At 49.9% G+C, this 21354-nt stretch overlaps 1 protein-coding gene across 12 annotated transcripts in view; it reads right to left on the bottom strand.

Moving 5' to 3' along the window:
- Positions 1 to 21353, bottom strand: part of LOC140405462 (zinc finger CCCH domain-containing protein 10-like) — a 160573-nt gene extending 139220 nt beyond the window's left edge. For 2 of the 12 annotated variants that reach the window (XR_011938617.1, XM_072493920.1), the window contains exons 1-2: positions 21222 to 21353; positions 15997 to 16068 (exon numbers count right to left, since the gene is read on the bottom strand). The gene's annotated coding sequence lies outside the window, so the exon portion shown is untranslated. The other 10 variants (XM_072493919.1, XM_072493917.1, XR_011938614.1 and 7 more) reach the window with 10 other exon arrangements.
- Position 21354: the final 1 nt, after the last annotated feature.

Genomic DNA, 21354 nt, shown 5'->3' with positions numbered 1-21354 from the left:
ATTACTTCGAGTCTCCGGAGGAGGCGTGGGCCTTTGTTCAGGCCAAGAAACTGGACAGAAACTGAGGGTCGGGATGGGTGGTCGGGGATTGCTGTTGGGGTGGTACACTTTGAGGGGGGTTCTTTGCCCTTATTTCTGTTTGGTTCGATGAGGGTGGTTAGGGTGGGTTGGGCACTGTTTTGGTTGGGTCTGTCGGGAGGGCTCTTGGAGGGGTGTAAGTAAATGGAGTAGGGGCGGATGGCCGGTAGGGGGGATGGGGCCCCGCGGGGGAGGGGGAGGCCCGAGTCGGGGGTGAGGGGACTGGGCCTGTAAAAGGAACGGCGACAAGGGTGGCGGGGCCGGGCAGTGGAAAGCGCGGGCTTTTTCCCGCTCTGAAGGCTGGAGGGGGCAGGGCCGGGGTGGGGAAGCGAAGGTTGTTTCCCGCGCTTGGGATGGAAGGGGGAGGCGGAGAGCCTGTGGATGGGTAATGGAGGAGGAGGATATGTCCCATAATGGGAGGAGTCGAAAGAGAGGCGGGAGTAGCCGGGGTCAGCAGGAGTCAGCTGACTTGTGGGAGTGCAATGGGAGGAGTAAAGCAGCTAGGAGGGATCCTAGCTTTGGGGGGGGGGGGGGGGGGGGGAAACGACACCGGGTTGCTGCTGCTATGGTAAAGGGGGAGCTGGAGCGAGTAGAGGGGGTTGGGACGGGGGTCTGCCGTTGTGGGGAACGGGCCGGGTGTGGGGTGCGGGTCTGGCCAAGGGGGGGTTATGGCTAGTCGGCGGGGGAGGGGGGCGGGTGGCCCCCCCTTTCCGGCTGATAACCTGGACTGTAAGGGGACTGAACGGGCCGATCAAGCGGGCCCGGGTGTTTGCGCACCTGAAGGCGGATGAGGTTATGCTCCAGGAGACACACCTGTAGGTGGCAGACCAGGTAAGATTGAGGAATGGGTGGTTAGGTCAGGTGTTTCACTCAGGGTTGGATGCCAAAAATCGGGGGGTGGTGATCTTGGTGGGAAAGAGGGTGTCGTTCGAGGCGCGAGCATTGTGACAGACAATGGCGGCAGGTACATAATGGTAAGTGGTAAGCTGCAAGCGGAGAGGGTGGTGCTGGTCAATGTGTATGCCCCGAACTGGGATGATGCGGGTTTATGCGGCGCATGTTGGGTCGGATCCCGGACTTGGAAGTGGGGGGCCTGATAATGGGGAGGGACTTTAACACGGTGTTGGATCCAGTGTTGGATCCGGCACTGGATCGCTCCAGGTCTAGGACGGGTAGGAAGCCGGCGGCAGCTAAGGTGCTGAGGGGGTTTATGGACCAGATGGGAGGGGTGGACCCCTGGAGATTTGCAAGGCCGGGGGCTAGGGAATTTTCATTCTTCTCGCATGTCCATCAGGCTTCCTCTCGGATCGACTTCTTTATTATGAGTAGGGCGCTGATAGCGAGAGTAGAGGATACCGAGTACTTGGCGATAGCCATTTCGGATCACGCCCCGCATTGGGTAGACCTAGAGCTGGGGAGGAGAGGGACCAGTGCCCGTTGTGGCGCTTGGAGGTGGGGTTGTTGGCGGACAAGGCGGTGAGTGAGCGGGTCCGAGGAAGCATAGAGAGATACCTGGAGGCCAATGATAACGGGGAGGTCCGAGTGGGGATGGTATGGGAGGCGCTGAAGGCGGTGGTTAGGGGAGAGCTGATTTCCATTAGGGCCCACAAGGAGAAGAGGGAGAGGCTGGTGGGGGAGATGGTGAGGGTAGACAGGAGGTATGCGGAGGTGCTGGAGGAGGGACTGCTGAGGAAGAGGCGTAGCCTCCAGGCCGAATTCGACCTGTTGATCACCAGGAAGGCGGAGGTGCAGTGGAGGAAGGCCCAGGGGTCGATTTATGAGCATGGGGAAAAGGCAAGCCGGATGCTGGCGCATCAGCTTCGGAAGCAGGACGCAGCTAGCGAGATCGGGGGGAGTTAAGGACAGGGGAGGGAGTGTGGTACGGAGTAGGGTTGACATCAATGGGGTCTTCAGGGACTTTTATGAGGAATTGTATCGGTCCGAGCCCCCACGGGAGGAGGGAGGGATGGGCCGCTTTCTGGACCAAGTGAGGTTTCCGAAAGTGGAGGAGGGACTGGTAGCGGGATTGGGGGCCCCAATTGGGCTGGAGGAGCTGACCAAAGGGAGCATGCAGGCGGGGAAGGCACCGGGGCCGGACGGTTTCCCGGTCGAATTCTATAAAAGATATATGGACCTGTTGGGCCCGTTGCTAGTTAGGACCTTCAATGAGGCAAGGGAGGGGGGGGCTTTGCCCCCGACGATGTCCCAGGCACTGATCTCCTTGATCCTAAAGCGGGCCAAGGATCCCCTGTAGTGTGGGTCTTACAGGCTGATTTCGCTGTTAAATGTAGATGCCAAGGTGCTGGCGAAGGACTTAGCCACGAGAATTGAGGATTGTGTGCCGCAGGTGATCCACGAAGACCAGACGGGATTCGTGAAGGGGAGGCAGTTGAACGCGAATGTGCGAAGGCTCCTGAACGTGATTATGATGCCGGCGAGGGAGGGGGAGGCGGAGATAGTGGTGGCGATGGACGCTGAGAAGTCCTTCGATAGGGTCGGGTGGGGGTACTTGTAGGAGGTGCTGAAGAGGTTCAGGTTTGGGGAGGGGTTTGTTAGGTGGGTTAGGCTGTTGTACAAGGTCCCAATGGCGAGTGTGGCCACGAACAAGAGGAGGTCTGAGTACTCTCGGTTGCATCGAGGGACAAGGCAGGGGTGTCCCCTGTCCCCCCTACTCTTCGCACTGGCGATTGAACCCCTGGCTATAGCACTGAGGGAGTCGAGGAGCTGGAGGGGGTTGGTGCGGGGCGGGGAGGAGCATAAGGTGTCACTCTATGCGGACGACTTGCTGCTGTATGTGGCGGACCCGGTGGGGGGAATGCCGGAGGTAATGAGGATCCTCAGGGAGTTCGGGGATTTCTCAGGGTACAAGCTCAACATGGGGAAGAGCGAGGTGTTCGTGGTTCACCCAGGGGACCAGGAGAGGGGGATTGGCGAGCTCCCACAGGTACTTGGGGGTTCAGGTGGCCAGGAGCTGGGGGGCCCTGCATAGACTCAATTTCACGAGGCTAGTGGAGCAAATGGAGGAGGAGTTCAAGAGGTGGGACGCGCTGCCGCTGTCCCTGGCGGGTAGGGTGCAGTCAGTAAAGATGTTCCTGTTCCAGTGCCTCCCCATTTTTATCCCGAAGGCCTTCTTTGGGCGGGTCAACAGGAGCATAACGGGGTTTATGTGGGCACAAGGGACTCCGAGGGTGAGAAGGGTGTTCCTGGAGCGGAATAGGGATGGGGGGGGGGGGGGGGAGAGAGAGCTGGCGCTGCCCAACCTCTGTGGGTACTACTGGGCCGCCAATGCGGCGATGGTGGGTGATGGAGGGGGAGGGGGCTGCATGGAAGAGGCTGGAGACGGTGTCGTGTGAGGGTACGAGTCTGGAGGTGCTGGCAATGGCGCCGCTGCCGTTCCCTCCAATGAGGTATACCACGAGCCCGGTAGTGGCGGCTACCCTCAAAATCTGGGGGCAGTGGAGACGGCACGGGGGGGGGGGGGGGGGGGGGGAGTTGGGGCCTCGGTGTGGACCCCAATACGGGGGAAAACAGCGGTTTGTCCCAGGGAAAATAGATGGAGGGTTTTCAGGGTGGCATAGGGCAGGGATAAGGTTGGGGGACCTGTTTGAGGGTGGGAAGTTCGCGTGCCTGGGTGAACTGTAGGAGAAGTATGGGCTCCCCCCAGGGAACGCCTTCAGATATTTACAGGTAAGGGCATTTGCCAGGCAGCAAGTGGTGGAATTCCCGCGGCTGCTGCCACACACAGTACAGGACAGGGTGCTCTCGGGGGGGGTGGGTTGGAGTGGGGAAGATCTCGGAAACTTACCAGGTGATGCAGGAGGAGGAGGAGGCCTCGGTGGTGGAGTTGAAAGGTAAGTGGGAGGAAGAGTTGGGAGAGGAGATCGAAGAGGGGACCTGGGCAGATGCCCTAGGGAGGGTGAACTCTTCCTCTTCGTGTGCGAGGCTCAGCCTCATACAGTTTTAGGTACTGCACAGGGCACACATGACCGGACAAGGATGAGCCGGTTCTTTGGGGGTGAGGACAGGTGTGTTAGGTGCTCAGGGAGCCCAGCAAATCACACCCATATGTTCTGGGCATGCCCAGCGCTGGAGCAATTTTGGAAGGGCGTAGCAAGGACGGTGTCGAGGGTGGTAGGATCCAGGGTCAAACCGGGCTGGGGGCTCGCAATATTTGGGGTTGCAGGGGAGCCGGGAGTGCAGGAGGCGAAAGAGGCCGGTATTCTGGCCTTTGCGTCCCTGGTAGCCCGGCGAAGGATTCTTCTTCAGTGGAGGGATGCGAGGCCCCCAAGCATGGAATCCCGGATCAACTATATGGCGGGGTTTATTAAATTGGAGAGGGTGAAATTTGCCTTAAAGGGATCGGTACAAGGGTTCTTTAGGCGGTGGCAACCGTTCTTGGACTTCCTGGCAGAACGGTAGACAATGGTCAGCAGCAGCAGCAACCCGGGGGGGGGGGGAGGGGGAGGGGAGAGTTCAACTTTATTTTTGTTTATTTGCCCTGGGGGATCTGAGGGGGTGTATATATTTGCTATGTTTGCTTTGTGTTAAACTCGGGGTGTTAATTTATTATTTATGTATTAAGGGGGGGGGGGGGGGAGGGGGAGGACACGGGGGTTGTTTTAATTTGTTCTGTATTTAACTTTATTGGGTTTCTTTTCCATTCTGTTGTTGATATTTTGAGAAAACCCTAATAATTTTTTTTTTAGAAGAAAAACAGTTTTGATGTCACACTTGAACGCTGTTAATCACAAAATAGTCGAGGCAGGTATTTGATAGCTACTCGATATGAAAGGTATATTTCAAAGTACTAAATATATTCCCAAATTGCAAATTTGCAATATTACACACAAACACAACCATAACATGTTTATAGATTAATTTATACCATGTTACAATTTTTATTCATAAAAGCAATTTATGGAAAACATAGGTATTGAATACAAACAGCATCAAGTTAACTTTTGCAATTTAACAGTGATTTAGATATTAAACACAAGTCACCCAATTTTCTTCGGCATCTTCAACATATATTGTCAACTTCATTGTAAGCTTTGTTATTGGAAATAAATGCTGTGGATTCTATTGCTACAATCCACATTCCTCTTACACTACAATGTTTGACTCACATCGCTATTCCTTCACACCCTTTAATGAGGCAATGAAATACCATTTCTTCAAATTTCTCAAGGTACTCCTGCCTCTCTCTCTCGAATCCAACTAACAGTTACCAATTATTCTGATTGCCCTACCCTTAGTTCTCCTTTGTCATTTTACATCATCTCCTCTATTGCTAAAATTGTTCTCAAGAAGCTGTGCTTCGGGACGCCCGGTTGCGGCAGGGATGAATAGCCGCACGTTTCGGCGGCTCCAGCTCCGACGGAACTTCGGGCTCTTTTAAGAGCCCCAACGGGGACTTGGACGGCCGTAAAACCCGGTGCGAGGCGCGAGGGAAGGGAGCCCCCCCCGAAAGACGGAGGGAAAAACCGGCGGCGGCGGCTGCAGCCCAAAGAATCTGCAGCCAGAAGATCAGAGAGAGAGAGAGAGAGAGGGGGAGTGAAACAAAATGGCGGCGGAGAAACCACAGGTGACATGGGGGCCTGAGCAGGACGAGGTGGTGAGACGGTGCGTGGACCTGCTGAAGAAGGAGGTAATGACCCCGTTGTTACAGGCAATTGAGGGGCTTAAGGAGACTTTAAAGACCCAGGAGACGGAACTTCGCGTGGTGGAGCAGAAGGTGTCAGGTATTGAGGACGAGGTCCTGGGCCTGGCTGTCAAGACTCAGACGCACAAGGCACTTCATAAAAAGTGTGCTGACAGGATTGAGGCCCTTGAAAATAGAGCGCGAAGGAAGAACCTTAGGATACTAGGTCTCCCGGAGGGTGTGGAAGGAGTGGACTGTGGAACGTACGCAAGTAAGATGCTGAGCTCACTGATGGGTGCTGAGGCCCCTGCGGGCCCCATGGAGGTGGAGTGGGCAAATCGGATCCCGGCGAGAAGACCAAAAGCGGGAGAACCACCGAGGGCGATAATCGTGCGATTCTACCGCCTTAAGGACAGAGAAGAGGTCCTGAGATGGGCCAAAAAGGTGCGGAGTAGCAGATGGGAGAATGCGGTGGTAAGGATCTACCAGGATTGGAGTGCGGAGGTGGCGAGAAGGAGGGCGAGCTTCAACCGAGCCAAAGAGGTTTTGCACAAAAGGTAGGTGAAGTTTGGGATGCTGCAGCCGGCAAGACTGGGTCACGCATCAGGAGAGACAATATTATTTCGAGACGGCAGAGGAAGCATGGTCCTTCATCAATGAAGAGAAACTGGACCGGAACTGAGGGACTGATGCTGCAGGGAACTGTTATTGTTGTTATTATTGTTTTTGTTAATGGGATGGTGAAAGTTAAGCGAGAAGTAAACAGGGAAGGGGGGGGGGGGGGCACTGGGGAAATGTGGGCGCCGGTGAGGGGGGAGAGGCGGGACATAGTCAGAGAATGGGGAAGGAGAGGGGGAGGGGAAAGGGAGCTGCGCCATAAGAGGCGGGACAGGTAAAGGGATGTTCCCGCGCCAGAAAGAATAAGGCGGGAAAACAGGCGCAAGGCGGATGGGAGTTCCCTCACACCGGGGGGGCCGAGGAGCGAGCAGGAGTAGCCGGGGTCAGTTGAAGTCAGCTGACTTACGGAAGTGATATGGGGGGAGCAATCAAGCTAGATAGGGATCTAGCGGGGGGGGGACGGGACTGCGTTGCTGCTGCGGAAATCCAAAAGGAAATGGCTAAAGAGAAGGTGGTCGGGGGCGGAATGCGACGCTGGGGGAGCGAGCGGGAGCGCGGAGGCGGGATATGGGACTGGCCTAGAGAAGGTAATGGCTAGTCGACACGGGAGGGGGGCAGGTAGCCCCCCAGTGAGGCTGATCACGTGGAACGTGAGAGGCCTGAATGGGCCGATAAAAAGGGCCCGAGCGCTCGCGCATTTGAAAGGACTAAGGGCAGACGTGGTTATGCTCCAAGAGACGCACCTAAAGGTGGCGGATCAAGTTAGGCTAAGGAAAGGATGGGTGGGACAGGTGTTCCACTCAGGACTGGACGCAAAGAACAGAGGGGTGGCCATTTTGGTGGGGAAACGGGTAGCATTTGAAGCAAAGAACATCGTAGCAGATAGTGGAGGTAGATATGTAATGGTGAGTGGTAGGCTGGAGGGAATGGAGGTCGTGTTGGTTAATGTGTATGCCCCAAATTGGGACGATGCGGGGTTCATGAGACGGATGCTGGGGCGTATTCCGGACCTGGAGGCAGGAAATTTGATTTTAGGAGGGGACTTCAATACGGTGCTGGACCCGGGCTAGATAGATCCAGCTCAAGGACCGGAAGAAGGCCGGCAGCGGCCAAGGTACTTAAGGGGTTTATGGACCAAATGGGGGGAGTGGATCCATGGCGATTTCTTAGACCCAGGGCTAGGGAGTATTCCTTCTTCTCCCACGTCCATAAAGTGTACTCACGGATAGATTTTTTTGTTCTAGGAAGGTCGTTGATCTCTAGGGTGGAAGAAGCTGAATACTCAGCCATAGCGGTTTCGGATCATGCCCCACATTGGGTGGACCTGGAAGTAGGAGAGGACAGGGAGCAGAGAACACTCTGGCGATTAGATGTGGGACTGATGGCGGATGAGGGAGTGAGTGCAAGAGTGAGGGGGTGTATCGAGAGATACCTGGAGGTCAATGACGACGGCGAGGTCCCTGTGGGAGTGGTCTGGGAAGCACTAAAAGCGGTGGTCAGAGGAGAGCTGATTTCTATTGGGGCCCACAAAAGGAAAACAGAGGCCAAGGAAAGGGATAGATTACTGGGGGAGATTTTAAGGGTGGACAGGGAATTTGCAGAGACCCCGGAGGAGGAGCTGTACAGGGAGAGGAGACGACTCCAGACCGAGTTTGACCTTCTGACCACCAGAAAGGCAGAGGTACTGTGGAGGAAGGCACAGGGGAGGAGGTATGAATATGGGGAAAAGGCTAGTCGCCTGTTGGCACACCAACTGCGAAAGAGGGCAGCAGCGAGGGAGATAGGAGGAATTAGGGATGAAAGGGGAGACACCGTGCGAAGGGCAGGAAAGATAAAGGAGGTGTTTAAGACCTTTTATGAAGAACTGTATAGGTCTCAGCCCCCAGAGGGAGAGGAGGGGATGCGGCAGTTCCTGGACCAGTTGAGGTTCCCGAAAGTGGAGGAGCAGGCGGTGGCAGGCCTGGGGGCGCCGATTGAGGTGGACGAGGTTATTAAGGGACTGGGAAGCATGCAAGCAGGGTAGGCCCCGGGGCCAGACGGGTTCCCGGTGGAATTCTACAGAAAATATGTGGACTTGTTGGCCCCGTTGTTGGCAAGGACGTTCAATGAGGCCAGGGAAGGGGGGACACTACCCCCGACAATGTCGGAGGCGACGATATCGCTAATTTTGAAGAGGGACAAAGATCCGATGCAGTGTGGGTCCTATAGACCTATTTCACTATTGAACGTGGACGCCAAACTGCTAGCAAAGGTGCTGGCATCGAGGATAGAGGACTGTGTCCCAGGAGTGGTGCACGAAGACCAGACAGGGTTCGTAAAAGGGAGACAATTGAATGTTAATGTGCGACTTCTATTAGGGGTGATAATGATGCCCTCAGTGGAGGGGGAGGCAGAGATAGTGGCGGCAATGGACGCAGAGAAGGCATCTGATAGGGTGGAGTGGGAGTATTTATGGGAAGTGTTAAGGAGGTTTGGGTTTGGGAACGGATTTATTCGCTGGGTTAGACTACTTTATGGGGCACCAACGGCAAGCGTAGTTACAGGTCGACATAGATCGGAGTATTTCCGATTATATAGGGGAACAAGACAGGGATGCCCGCTGTCTCCATTGTTGTTTGCGCTGGCAATTGAACCTCTGGCCATGGCGCTGAGAGACTCCAGGAAATGGAGAGGGGTGACTAGAGGGGGAGAAGAACACCGAGTCTCGTTATACGCGGATGACCTATTGCTATACGTGTCGGACCCAGCGGGGGGGATGATAGAGGTTATGCGAATCTTGAGGAGGTTCGGGGAATTCTCGGGGTATAGGTTAAACATGGGGAAGAGTGAATTATATGTGATACATCCAGGGGACCAGAGTAGAGAGATAGAAGGCTTACCGCAAAGGAAAGTGGAAAGAAACTTCCGATACTTGGGGATTCAGATCGCTAGGAGCTGGGGAACCTTGCACAGACTTAATCTGACACGGCTGGTAGAACAAATGGAGGACTTTAAGAGGTGGGACATGCAGCCTTTATCGCTGGCGGGCAGGGTGCAGGCAATTAAGATGATGGTCCTCCCGAGGTTCTTATTTGTATTTCAATGTCTCCCTATTTTAATCACCAGGACCTTTTTTAATAAAATAGATAGGAGCATTACGAGCTTTGTGTGGGCAGGGAAAGTTCCGAGAGTAAGGAGGGGGTTCCTGCAGCGCAGTAGGGACAGAGGAGGACTGGCACTACCGAATTTGGGAGATTATTATTGGGCCGCCAATGTGGCAATGATACGTAGATGGATGATGGAGGGTGAGGGAGCGGCGTGGAAAAGGCTGGAGAGAAGGTCCTGTAAAGGGACGAGTCTAGAGGCGCTGGTGACGGCGCCGCTACCGTTCTCACCGAAAAAGTACACCACGAACCGGTGGTGGCGGCAACACTGAACATATGGGGACAGTGGAGGCGACAGAGAGGGGTGCGGGGAGCCCTGGTGGGGTCCCCTATCAGGAACCACCATAGGTTCGCCCCAGGAAGAATGGATGGAGGATTTCAGAGCTGGTACCAGTTGGGAATTAGGAAGGTGGGAGATTTATTCATAGATGGGACTTTTGCGAGCTTGGGAGCACTGGAGGAAAAGTATAAGTTACCCCGGGGGAATTTCTTGAGATATATGCAGGTGAGGGCGTTTACTAGACAACAGGTGAGGGAATTTCCACGGCTCCCGACACAGGGGATACAGGACAGGGTGCTTTCAGGGGTGTGGGTCGGAGAGGGCAAGGTGTCAGAGATTTATAGAGAGATGAGGGAAGAGGGGGAGGAGTCGGTGGGCGAACTAAAAAGAAAGTGGGAAGAAGAATTAGGGGAGGAGATAGAGGAGGGTATGTGGGCTGATGCCCTAAGCAGGGTAAATTCCTCTTCCTCATGCGCCAGGCTTAGCCTGATTCAATTTAAGGTGCTACATAGAGCACACATAACGGGGGCAAGATTGAGCAGGTTCTTTGGAGTGGAGGACAAATGTGGGAGGTGTGGCGGGAGCCCGGCAAACCACGCACATATGTTTTGGGCGTGCCCGGCACTGGAAGGGTATTGGAAGGGAGTGACGGGAGTGATTTCGCAGGTGGTGAAGGCCCGGGTCAAACCAGGCTGGGGGTTAGCTCTATTTGGAGTTGCGGAAGAGCCGGGAGTGCAGGAGGCGAAAGAGGCCGATGTCGTGGCCTTTGCGTCCCTCGTAGCCCGGCGCAGGATCCTACTCATGTGGAAGGAGGCGAAACCCCCCGGACTGGAGGCCTGGGTAAACGATATGGCGGGGTTTATTAAACTGGAGCAGATAAAGTTTGCCCTGAGAGGATCGGCTCAAGGGTTCACCAGGCGGTGGCAGCCATTTCTCGACTACCTAGGGGAACGTTAGAGGGAAGACGGATGACCAGCAGCAGCAACCCGGGGGGGGGGGGGGGGGGGGGGAGGCAGTTGAGTATAGGTCAATAGAGTACGAGGTTTTGTTCCTTGTATATTATTACTACTATTATTATTATTGTTAAAAAGTTTAAAAATTTCTGTTTTGTTACTGTTATCGTTTCGCTTGTTTTGTAAGCGGGAAAAATGCTCAGGGAAAAAAATTTCAATAAAATATATTTTTTTTAAAAAGCTGTGCTTCTTTCATGACAAAAATCTTTCCCTCCCCACTAATCCCCTGCCTCCATCCCCTCAACATGTCTTAACTCTGAAGTATATCTATCAGAAATGATAATACTGTTCCCATATTTCAAGGGGTAGGAAAGAGCTTGACTCTTCTGGCATCGCTCATATTTCTGGATATGAGGCAAGAAAAGCTTCTGGTCTGTTAGCCAATTTTCACCCCCTTTTTCTATTAACAACCTTTAAATTTTAATTTATAATAATAAAGTGCTTCTCCGAACTTTCTTCTTTAGTGCCTCCTAAGCTCCAAATATGCACTCTTCCTACACCCTCACAGTGATTAAGGAACAGTGTGATAAGTTTTGATTTAATACTAGATAATAAACTCAATTTAACTATTGGGAAGAGTAGACAGGGAAGAGATGATGAACGCAAAGGGACAGGTGGTCCTAGGTGCATTTCTTTCAATGCGAGAAGTGTAGCAGGTAAGGCAGATGAACTTAGGGCTTGGATTAGTACCTGGGAATATGATGTTAGTGGTATTACGGAGACTTGGTTGAGGGAAGGGCAAGACTGGCAACTAAATATCCCAGGGTATAGGTGCTTCAGGAGGGATAGAGAGGGAGGTAAAAGGGGTGGAGGAGTTGCATTACTGGTCAGAGATGATATCACAGCTATTATTAAGGAGGGCACGATGAAGGATTCGAGCACTGAGGCAATATGGGTAGAGCTAAGAAACAAGAAACACTAACATTGTTGGGACTTTACTACAGGCCTCCCAAAAGCGAGCGTGAAGTAGAGGTACAAATACGTAGACAGATTATAGAAAAATGTAGGAGCAATAGGGTGGTCGTGATGGGAGATTTTAACTTCCCCAACATTGAATGGGACTCATGTAGTGTTGGAGGCGTAGATGGAGCAGAATTTGTAAGGAGCATCCAGGAGAGTTTTTTAGAGCAGTATGTAAATAGTCCAACTCGGGAAGGGGCCATACTGGACCTGGTATTGGGGAATGATCCCGGCCAGGTGGTTAAAGTTTCAGTCGGTGATTACTTTGGGAATAGCGATCACAATTTGGATGATTTGGAGTTGGGGACCAAGTGGAATGTGGCAAAGTTTGCAGACGACACTAAGGCGAGTGGTAAAGCAAAAAGTGCAGAGGATACCGGAAGTCTGCAGAAGGATTTGGATAGGACATCCATTTGGACATCCCGAACAGGCGCCGGAATGTGGCGACTAGGGGCTTTTCACAGTAACTTCATTTGAAGCCTACTTGTGACAATAAGCGATTTTTATTTAATTTTTCATTTTCAATTCCGTAAGTTTTAGAATACTCATGGACAAAGACGAGAGTGGTCCGAAAGAAAGAGTGCTAAATTGGGGAAAGACCAAGTATAACAAAATTCGTCAGGAGCTAGGGAATGTGGATTGGGAGCAGCTTTTTAAGGGTAAACCCACATTGGAAATGTGGGAGTCTTTTAAGGAAAGGTTGATTAGAGTGCAGGACAGACATGTCCATGTGAAAATGAGGGATAGAAATAGCAAGATTAGGGAACCATGGATGACGGGTGGAATTGAGACTAGCTAAAATGAAAAAGGAAGCATACATAAGATCTAGGCGACTTAAATCTGATGAAGCTTTGGAGGAATATCGGGAAAGTAGGACAAATCTCAAACGCGCAATAAAGAGGGCTAAAAGGGGTCATGAAATATCTTTGGCTAACAGGGTTAAGGAAAATCCCAAATCCTTTTATTCGTATATAAGGAGCAAGAGGGTAACTAGAGAAAGGATTGGCCCACTCAAAGACAAAAGAGGGAATTTATGCGTGGAGTCAGAGGAAATGGGTGAGATTCTTAATGAGTATTTTGCATCGGTATTCACCAAGGAGAGGGACATGACGGATGTTGAGGCTAAGGATGGATGTTTAAATACTCTAGGTCAAGTCGGTATAAGGAAGGGGGAAGTTTTGGGTATTCTAAAAGGCATTAAGGTGGACAAGTCCCCAGGTCCGGATGGGATCTATCCCAGGTTACTGAGGGAAGCGAGGGAAGAAATAGCTGGGGCCTTAACAGATATCTTTGCAGCATCCTTGAGCACGGGTGAGGTCCCGGAGGACTGGAGAATTGCTAATGTTGTCCCTTTGTTTAAGAAGGGTAGCAGGGATAATCCAGGGAATTATAGACCTGTGAGCTTGACGTCAGTGGTAGGCAAACTGTTGGAGAAGATACTGAGGGATAGGATCTATTCACATTTGGAAGAAAATAGACTTATCAGTGATAGGCAGCATGGTTTTGTGCAGGGAAGGTCATGTCTTACAAACCTAATAGAATTCTTTGAGGAAGTGACAACGTTAATTGAGGGAAGGGCTGTAGATGTTATATACATGGACTTCAGTAAGGCGTTTGATAACGTTTCCCATGGCAGGTTGATGGAAAAAGTGAAATCGTATGGGGTTCAGGGTGTACTAGCTAGATGGATAAAGAACTGGCTGGGCAACAGGAGACAGAGAGTAGTGGTGGAAGGGAGTGTCTCAAAATAGAGAAAGGTGTTCCACAGGAATCCGTGCTCGGACCACTGTTGTTTGTGATATACAGAAATGATCTGGACGAAGGTACAGGTGGTCTGATTAGCAAGTTTGCAGATGATACTAAGATTGGTGGAGTTGCAGGTAGCAAGGAGGACTGTCAGAGAATACAGCAAAATATAAATAGATTGGAGAGTTGGGCAGAGAAATGGCAGATGGAGTTCACTCCAGGCAAATGCGAGGTGATGCATTTTGGAAGATCTAATTCAAGAGCGGACTATACGGTCAATGGAAGAGTCCTGAGGAAAATTGATGTACAGAGAGATCTTGGAGTTCAGGTCCATTGTACCCTGAAGGTGGCAACGCAGGTCGATAGAGTGGTCAAGAAGGCATACAGCATGCTTGCCTTCATCGGACGGGGTATTGAGTACAAGAGTCGGCAGGTCATGTTACAGTTGTATAGGACTTTGGTTAGGCCACATTTGGAATACTGCGTGCAGCTCTGGTCGCCACATTACCAGAAGGATGTGGATGCTTTAGAGAGGGTGCAGAGGAGGTTCACCAGGATGTTGCCTGGTATGGAGGGTGCTAGCTATGAAGAAAGGTTGAGTAGATTAGGATTGTTTTCGTTGGAAAGACGGAGGTTGAGGGGGGACCTGATTGAGGTCTACAAAATTATGAGAGGTATGGACAGGGTGGATAGCAAAAAGCTTTTTCCAAGAGTGAGGGTGTCAATTACAAGGGGTCACGATTTCAAGATGAGAGGGGGAAAGTTTAAGGGAGATGTGCGTGGAAAGTTTTTTACGCAGAGGGTGGTGGGTGCCTGGAACGCTTTGCCAGCGGAGGTGGTAGAGGCGGGCACAATAGCATCATTTAAGATGCATCTAGACAGATATATGAACGGGCGGGGAACAGAGGGAAGTAGATCCTTGGAAAATAGGTAACAGGTTTAGATAAAGGATCTGGATCGGCGCAGGCTGGGAGGGCCGAAGGGCCTGTTCCTTTGCTGTAATTTTCTTTGTTCTAACTCATCTTTTCTCAAGACTTAAAAATAGTTGATTTTTTTCTTTTTTATAAATTTAGCGTACCCAATTATTTTTTCCAATTAAGGAACAATTTAGCGTGGCCAATCCGCCAACCCTGCACATCTTTTGGGTTGTAGGGGTGAGACCTATGCAAACATGGGGAGTGTGTGCAAACTCCACACGGACAGTGACCTGAGGCCGGGATCGAACCTGGGACTTCAGTGCCGTGACGCAGCAGTTCTAACCACTATGTCACTGTGCTGCCCCAAATAGTTGACTTTTTACCTCTCTTTCCCCAACCTAATTATTACATCCCCGTTTACCTCATCTTTTCATTTTCTGTGGTGCCTCATAGAACAGCCTTCGTGCCTAAGTTTTTTAATTTTAGAAAATCATCTTGATCTGCACTTTGCATCCAAGAGTATGGGTTTGATAGCAGCACATCACCAGAGAGGAGGAACGGACCTGTTGCATTTTATTTTCTGATACCAGAGGCCTATTGCTGACAGTAATCCAAAACATGTAAATGAGATTCAGTTGCATAAAAAGTGTAAATTGTTGGTCTAATTCCTTATAGTTCCATGTGAGAACGTCACAACTATCTGACAAATTGGTCCAAGTTCAGTACATCAAACTTAAAAAAAGTTGATTCTAAGAGCAGCATAATGTTGACAAGTGATATTGTGCAATTTGAAGTTGTGTTGCACCCTTGAGAGATTTGAACTTTTCAGTGCGGCTCCAAATTCACAGAATGTAACGTTTTGGTAAATAATGCCAACCAATTTCTGCTCCAATTTTTGATTACTGAACTTACTTTAATGTTACTATACAGGGCAGGAAGGGCATCCCTTAACTATTTTTTCACCCAAGAAATACAGATGGGACAGAGTACCCAATGTCCATTGTTTTTTGAAAAACTACATAGCAATCCAGTCCAGTCAAAAAGCACATCAATGCATTCTGCCTCTCATCATCACCAACTCAGTAGGTAAATTAAACTTATGGTGTCGTACTGAGTAGCCATATAGGATAGCATGGTGCCAGATTCACCCACAGTTTACACCAAATTATCTCAACTAGGACAGCTGTGGAGGAATAAAATAGACATCAACTTCCCTTGATTATTAAAATCAAACAAAAAGCTCTAGCTTGAACACCATTAAAAAGTGCACATATGGACAGTGGGCAAATACATAATTAAGTTGCCAGTGTGTCTCCATGGTTGAGTAGTCATCAATATTTATATGGGTTAATAATGACCACTTAGACAAAGCACTAAAGGAATTTGTTACCTGTGGGCACATACCTCACAGCGTGAGGTATGAGCTTTAGGATGGACTGGGGAAAAAACAGGCAGGACAGAGTGAGGGGGGGGGGGGGGGAGATCAGGATCTTCATGTCATCTCTAAGGCATTTCACAATGTAAGGTCCCAATGATAGCTGGAGAAATCTGCTCCTTCCAGACAGGAAGACAGAGAAAAATAATTTACCCTCCCTCATACCTTTTAAGTGATGGATCAAAGATCGCTGCTTAACTCCTCCTCTGCTGCTTGAATGGCAAAAGGTGCAGTGACCTAAAGTGGAAGATGGGGATTAAGAAACATTGTATAACTAAATATTTGAGATAATTTTAATCCAGTTGTCAAGATTTTTTTTTTTTAAATCAACTTATTTACTTTGAATCACAATGGTAGGGCAGTGGTTAGCACTGTTGCTTCACAGCGCCAAGGTCCCAGGTTCGATTCCCGGTTCGGGTCACTGTTTGTGTCGAGTCTGCACATTCTCCCTGTGTCTGCGTGGGTTGCCTGCGGGTGCTCCGGTTTCCTCCCACAAGTCCCGAAAGACGTGCTTGTTGGGTGAATTGGACATTCTGAATTCTCCCTCTGTGACCCGAACAGGCGCCGGAATGTGGCGACGAGGGGATTCTCACAGTAACTTCATTGCAGTGTTAATGTAAGCCTACTTGTGACAATAAAGATTATTATTATAAAGTGGCCACTTGGTGTGGCACGACACTCATCCATCAGGAAGGTTTCAGCTTCAATCGTTGTTGCATTACCTGATTTAGTTAATTCAGAGCACAGTGGAGAATCCATGGCAGTGAACCACAGAAGGACACGGGGCCGTGTAAAGTCCACATTCTAGGCTCAGATTTTAAAGGAAGATTGGTGTATGTGCTGGAATAAAGCACCAGAGGTTGGGCAGCAGTCATGGTCTGTACCGGCCGTGTTACCAACAGTAAACCCGCTCCTGCATGCAATAAATGGGACGAAGTGATTTCAAATAATGTTCAAACGGGAAATTTAATATCAAAATTCCCGTCATTGAAAATGATACTTTCGATATGGGAGCTCTTTTTAAAAAGATCCTTATTTAGATTTTCATTTACACATTATCTTTGTTATATAAATAATCTACAATTCTGTTTTTTTCCAAGCCAGTTACATCTTTTCAAATTGACAGTAGACACTAATTCCCTCAGAATAATTCTCGTTCTTCGGCCTACCGGCATTCAGTCAGAAACCTGCTCGCGAATCGTGCTGTTGACAGCTCTGGTGGCGGAAACTTCTCGGACTTGCTGCGAGGCTTCAATTGCGCTTCTAGGCCTCAACGAGGTTTACTCAAATTGCTACAACTGCTTGCGCGCAAATGAAAAAAAAAATCATTTTTTAAAAAATGCTACATAAACAAAAAAATTCACTCGACCGATTCTGGAATAAAACCGATATAGAAAGCCCAAACAAACAACTACATTTACCAACGCGGTTCAAGCCTTTTTCCCCCCTCAGTCCTCCCAAGTACAACGAACATGGACTCAGGTCCTCCCAGACAAGAGCAACTGGGGAAGACGCTTTCGGTACCTCTCTGCATTCATTGTTCAACGACCAGCAACTCGTTTAGCAACTGTCCTTCCCCCTTCTCTGCCTCTGGACTTCTTCAAACCTCACATCTCTATATTTTTCCAGTTCTGAAGACAAGTCCCTGACCTGGGATGTTAAGTGTTTTATTCTCCACAGATGCTGCCAGACCTGCTGAATTTTCCAGCATTTTCCTTTTTATCGCCAATTGAAAATGAAAAATGAAATGAAATGAAAATCGCTTATTGTCACAAGTAGGCTTCAAATGAAGTTACTGTGAAAAGCCCCTAGTCGCAACATTCCGGCGCCTGTTCAGGGAGGCTGGTACGGGAATTGAACCGTGCTGCTGGCCTGCTTTAAAAGCCAGCGATTTAGCCCACTGTGCTAAATTTCCAGCATCTGCAGTATTTTATTAGTATTAGTTTTTAATTCACTGCTACTTTTCTTCCATGATGTGGAGATACCGGCGTTGGACTGGGGTGAGCACAGTAAGAAGTCTTACTTCTTACTACCAGGTTAAAGTCCAACAGGTTTGTTTCAAATCACTAGCTTTCGGAGTGCAGCTCCATTCACCTGAGGAAGGAGCTGCGCTCCGAAAGCTAGTGATTCGAAACAAACCTGTTGGACTTTAACCTGGTGTTGTAAGACTTCTTACTTTTCTTCCAGTAATGCCCTAAAGAACAAAGAAAAGTACAGCACAGAGTCAGGCCCTTCGGTCCTCCAAGCCTGTGCCGATCATGATGCCCTAATTTTAAAAAAAAACTTCTGTCCTCCCTCGGTCTGTATCCCTCTATTTCCTCCCTATTCATGTACCCATCCAGATGCCACCTTAAATGTTGCGAATGTGCCTGCTTCCACCACATCCTCTGGCAGCACATTCCAGGCACCCACCACTCTCTGCGTGAAAAACTTACCCCTTCTCACCTTGAGCCTGTGCCCCCTTGTAATCGACATTTCCACCCTTGGAAAAAGCCTCTGACAATCTGCCCTGTCTCTGCCTCTTGACCTCTATCAGGTCTCCCCTCAGCCTCCGTCTTTCCAGTGAAAACAATCCCAGTTTATTCAATCTCTCCTCATAGCCAACATCCTCAAGACCAGGCAACATCCTGGTGAACCTTCTTTGAACTCTCTCCAAAGCTTCCACGTACTTCTGATAATGTGGTGACCAGAACTGCATGCAATACTCCAAATGCAGCCTAACCATGGTTTTATGTAGCTGCAACATGATTTCCCAACTCCTGTACTCAATGCCTTCTTAATCACCTTGGCCACTTGTGTTGCCACTTTTAGGGAACCTGCACACCTAGATCCCTCTGTATGTTAATATTCCTAAGGGTTCTGCCATTTACAGTATAATTCATACCTAGGTTTGATCCTCCAAAGTGCATCACCTCCCATTTGTGCAGATTAAATTCCATCTGCCATTTCTGTGTCCAAGTCTCCAATCTATCTATATCCTGTTGTATCCTCTGACAATCCTCAGCACTATCAGCAACTCTGCCAATCTTCGTGTCATCTGTAAACTTACTAATCAGACCACCCGCATTTTCCTCAAGATCATTTATATATACAATGAACAGAGGTCCCAGCACTGATCCCTGCGGAACACCACTAGCCACACATCTCCATTCTGAAAAACACCCTTCCACCGCTACTCCCGGTCTTCTATAACCAAGCCAGTTCTGTATCCATCTAGCCAGCCCACTCCGAATCCCATGTGATTTTAGTTTTTGTACCAGTCTGCTATGTGGGACCTTGTCAAATGCCTTACTAAAGTCCATATAAACGACATCCACAGCCCTTCCCTCATCAATTTACTTGTCACCTCTTCAAAAAACTCAATCAATTTGGTGAGACATGACCTTCCTTGTACAAAACTATGCTGCCGGTCACTAACTCGTCCATTTTCCTCCAAATGTGCATATATTCTGTCCCTCAGTATCTTTTCCAAAAGCTTCCCCACCACTGATGTCAGGCTGTCCGGCCTCGGATTTGCTGGATTATCCGTGCTTCCTTTCTTAAACAAGGGAACAACATTGGCTATTCTCCAGTCCTCTGGAACCTCGCCTGTGGTCAAAGAGGATGTGAAGATATCTGTTAAGGCCCCAGATATTTCTCCCCTTGCCTCCCGCAGTAACCTGGGATAGATCCCATCCAGCCCCGAGGACTTGTCTACCTTAATGTCCTGCTCTTGTCTCCCACGGAATTTCCATTAGTCTCCTATACCTTGATAACCTTCATTGTTTTCTGGTATTTGATCAGGTACCGAACAAAACTCGGGTGGAATTCTCCCATCCTGGAACTAAGTGCCATAGTGGTGGCAGGAACATGGAGTGTTTCCCTCTGCAGCAGCCAGATCTTCTGTCCCCAACCTCATTAATAATGCACCCGGGGGCTTTACGCCATATTCAGTGGCGGGGTAGGCCTGGATGGTGTGCAGTTTGCCGCCATGTCTGGGGACCATATTAAAAAGGCCCCCAATTGCTGCCTCACGGCGCCGAGGTCCCAGGTTTGATCCCGGCCCTGGGTCACTGTCCGTGCAGAGTTTGCACATTCTCCCTGTGTCTGCGTGGGTCTCACCCCCACAATCCAAAAGATGTGCAGGGTAGGTGCATTGGCCATGTTAAATTGCCCCTTAATTGGAGAAAAAATTGGATACTCTAAATTTATTTTTAAAAAGGCGCTGAACATCACTGACCCCACCATTGAAGAAAGAAGGTGGACCACCTGAAAATGAAGGTAGATCTCCAGGAGCACTCTTGAGACTGGAAGATGGACTCCTGAGAATGAAGATGGATCTCCAGGAACATTCTGAGGCTATAAGATGGTCCCCCTCCAGGACACTTGATCTGGAAGATTTACCTGCCGATGCCCTCCCCGGCCCACTGCTGTGGTGCTCCAGGGTTGCGGGTGGCCTTCATCCTGAACTCCGGAGACAGCCCCAGGCATTGTTCAGATGTCCTGACATCTGCATGCCACGTTGTACGAACATGTCATGCTGGCATGTTGTCATGCTGGCATGTTCTCCTGCCGACATCGCGGAGAATCTGAGGTGGGGGGTGTGGGCCTTCATCTGTATCCCATTAGCGGGATGCAAATTAGATTCACCCTGTCCTCTGGCAGGTTTTCTGACCGCTCTGGCAGGCACCAGCAGAAGATTCGACTGCAAATTCACAGCGGTGCGAAACCAATTTCTGACATGTCTTACCCCTCCCCTCCCCTCCCCTCAGCATTCCAAAGGGACCATTCCCTCTGACACCCTGGTCCACTCCTCAATCACCCCAACAACCTCCCCCCTACCAATGAAAGCTTCTGCAAGTGCAGGATATGCAACACTTGCCTCCTCCCTTCTCATCGTCCAAGGCCCAAACACTCTTCCCAAGTGAAAAAGCGATTTTACGTGTACTTCTCTCAATTTAGTACACTGTATTTGCTACCCCTGATGCAATATCCTCTATATTGGGGAGACCAAACCAAGATTGGGTGACTGCTTTGTGCACAGGGCTAAATCGCTGGCTTTGAAAGCAGACCAAGGCAGGCCAGCAGCACAGTTCAATTCCCGTACCAGCCTCCCCGAACAGGCGCTGGAATGTGGCGACGAGGGGATTTTCACAGTAACTTCATTGCAGTGTTAATGTAAGCCTACTTGTGACAATAAAGATTATTACATTAAAAACTCACACCTCCAATAGACCCACCTTCTGTTTGTTCCTCCACTCGCTCCATTACCATCTCCTTTTTCCCTGCACCATCAACCTTTTTGTGATTTACTCACTCCTGTCTTCCACACAGACTTTCCTTTTGACCTTTCTCCCCGCCTTTGTACTTGGTTCAAACCCCGTCCCCGGTTCTGATGAAAGGTCACTGACCTGAAACGTTTGTGTGTGAAATGTGTTTTTCTTTCTCGGAGATGTTGCCAGACCTGCTGATTATTCCCAGTATATTCTGTTTTTAATTCCAGCTCTCCAGTTGCGCCCGTGTTGTTGGCGACTGTTTAACGTT

This window comes from Scyliorhinus torazame, chromosome X, assembly GCF_047496885.1.
Source record: "Scyliorhinus torazame isolate Kashiwa2021f chromosome X, sScyTor2.1, whole genome shotgun sequence".
Taxonomy (NCBI): Eukaryota; Metazoa; Chordata; class Chondrichthyes; order Carcharhiniformes; family Scyliorhinidae; genus Scyliorhinus; species Scyliorhinus torazame.
Note: the sequence above shows the minus strand (reverse complement) of the source record. Positions and strands in the feature narration are given on the sequence as shown.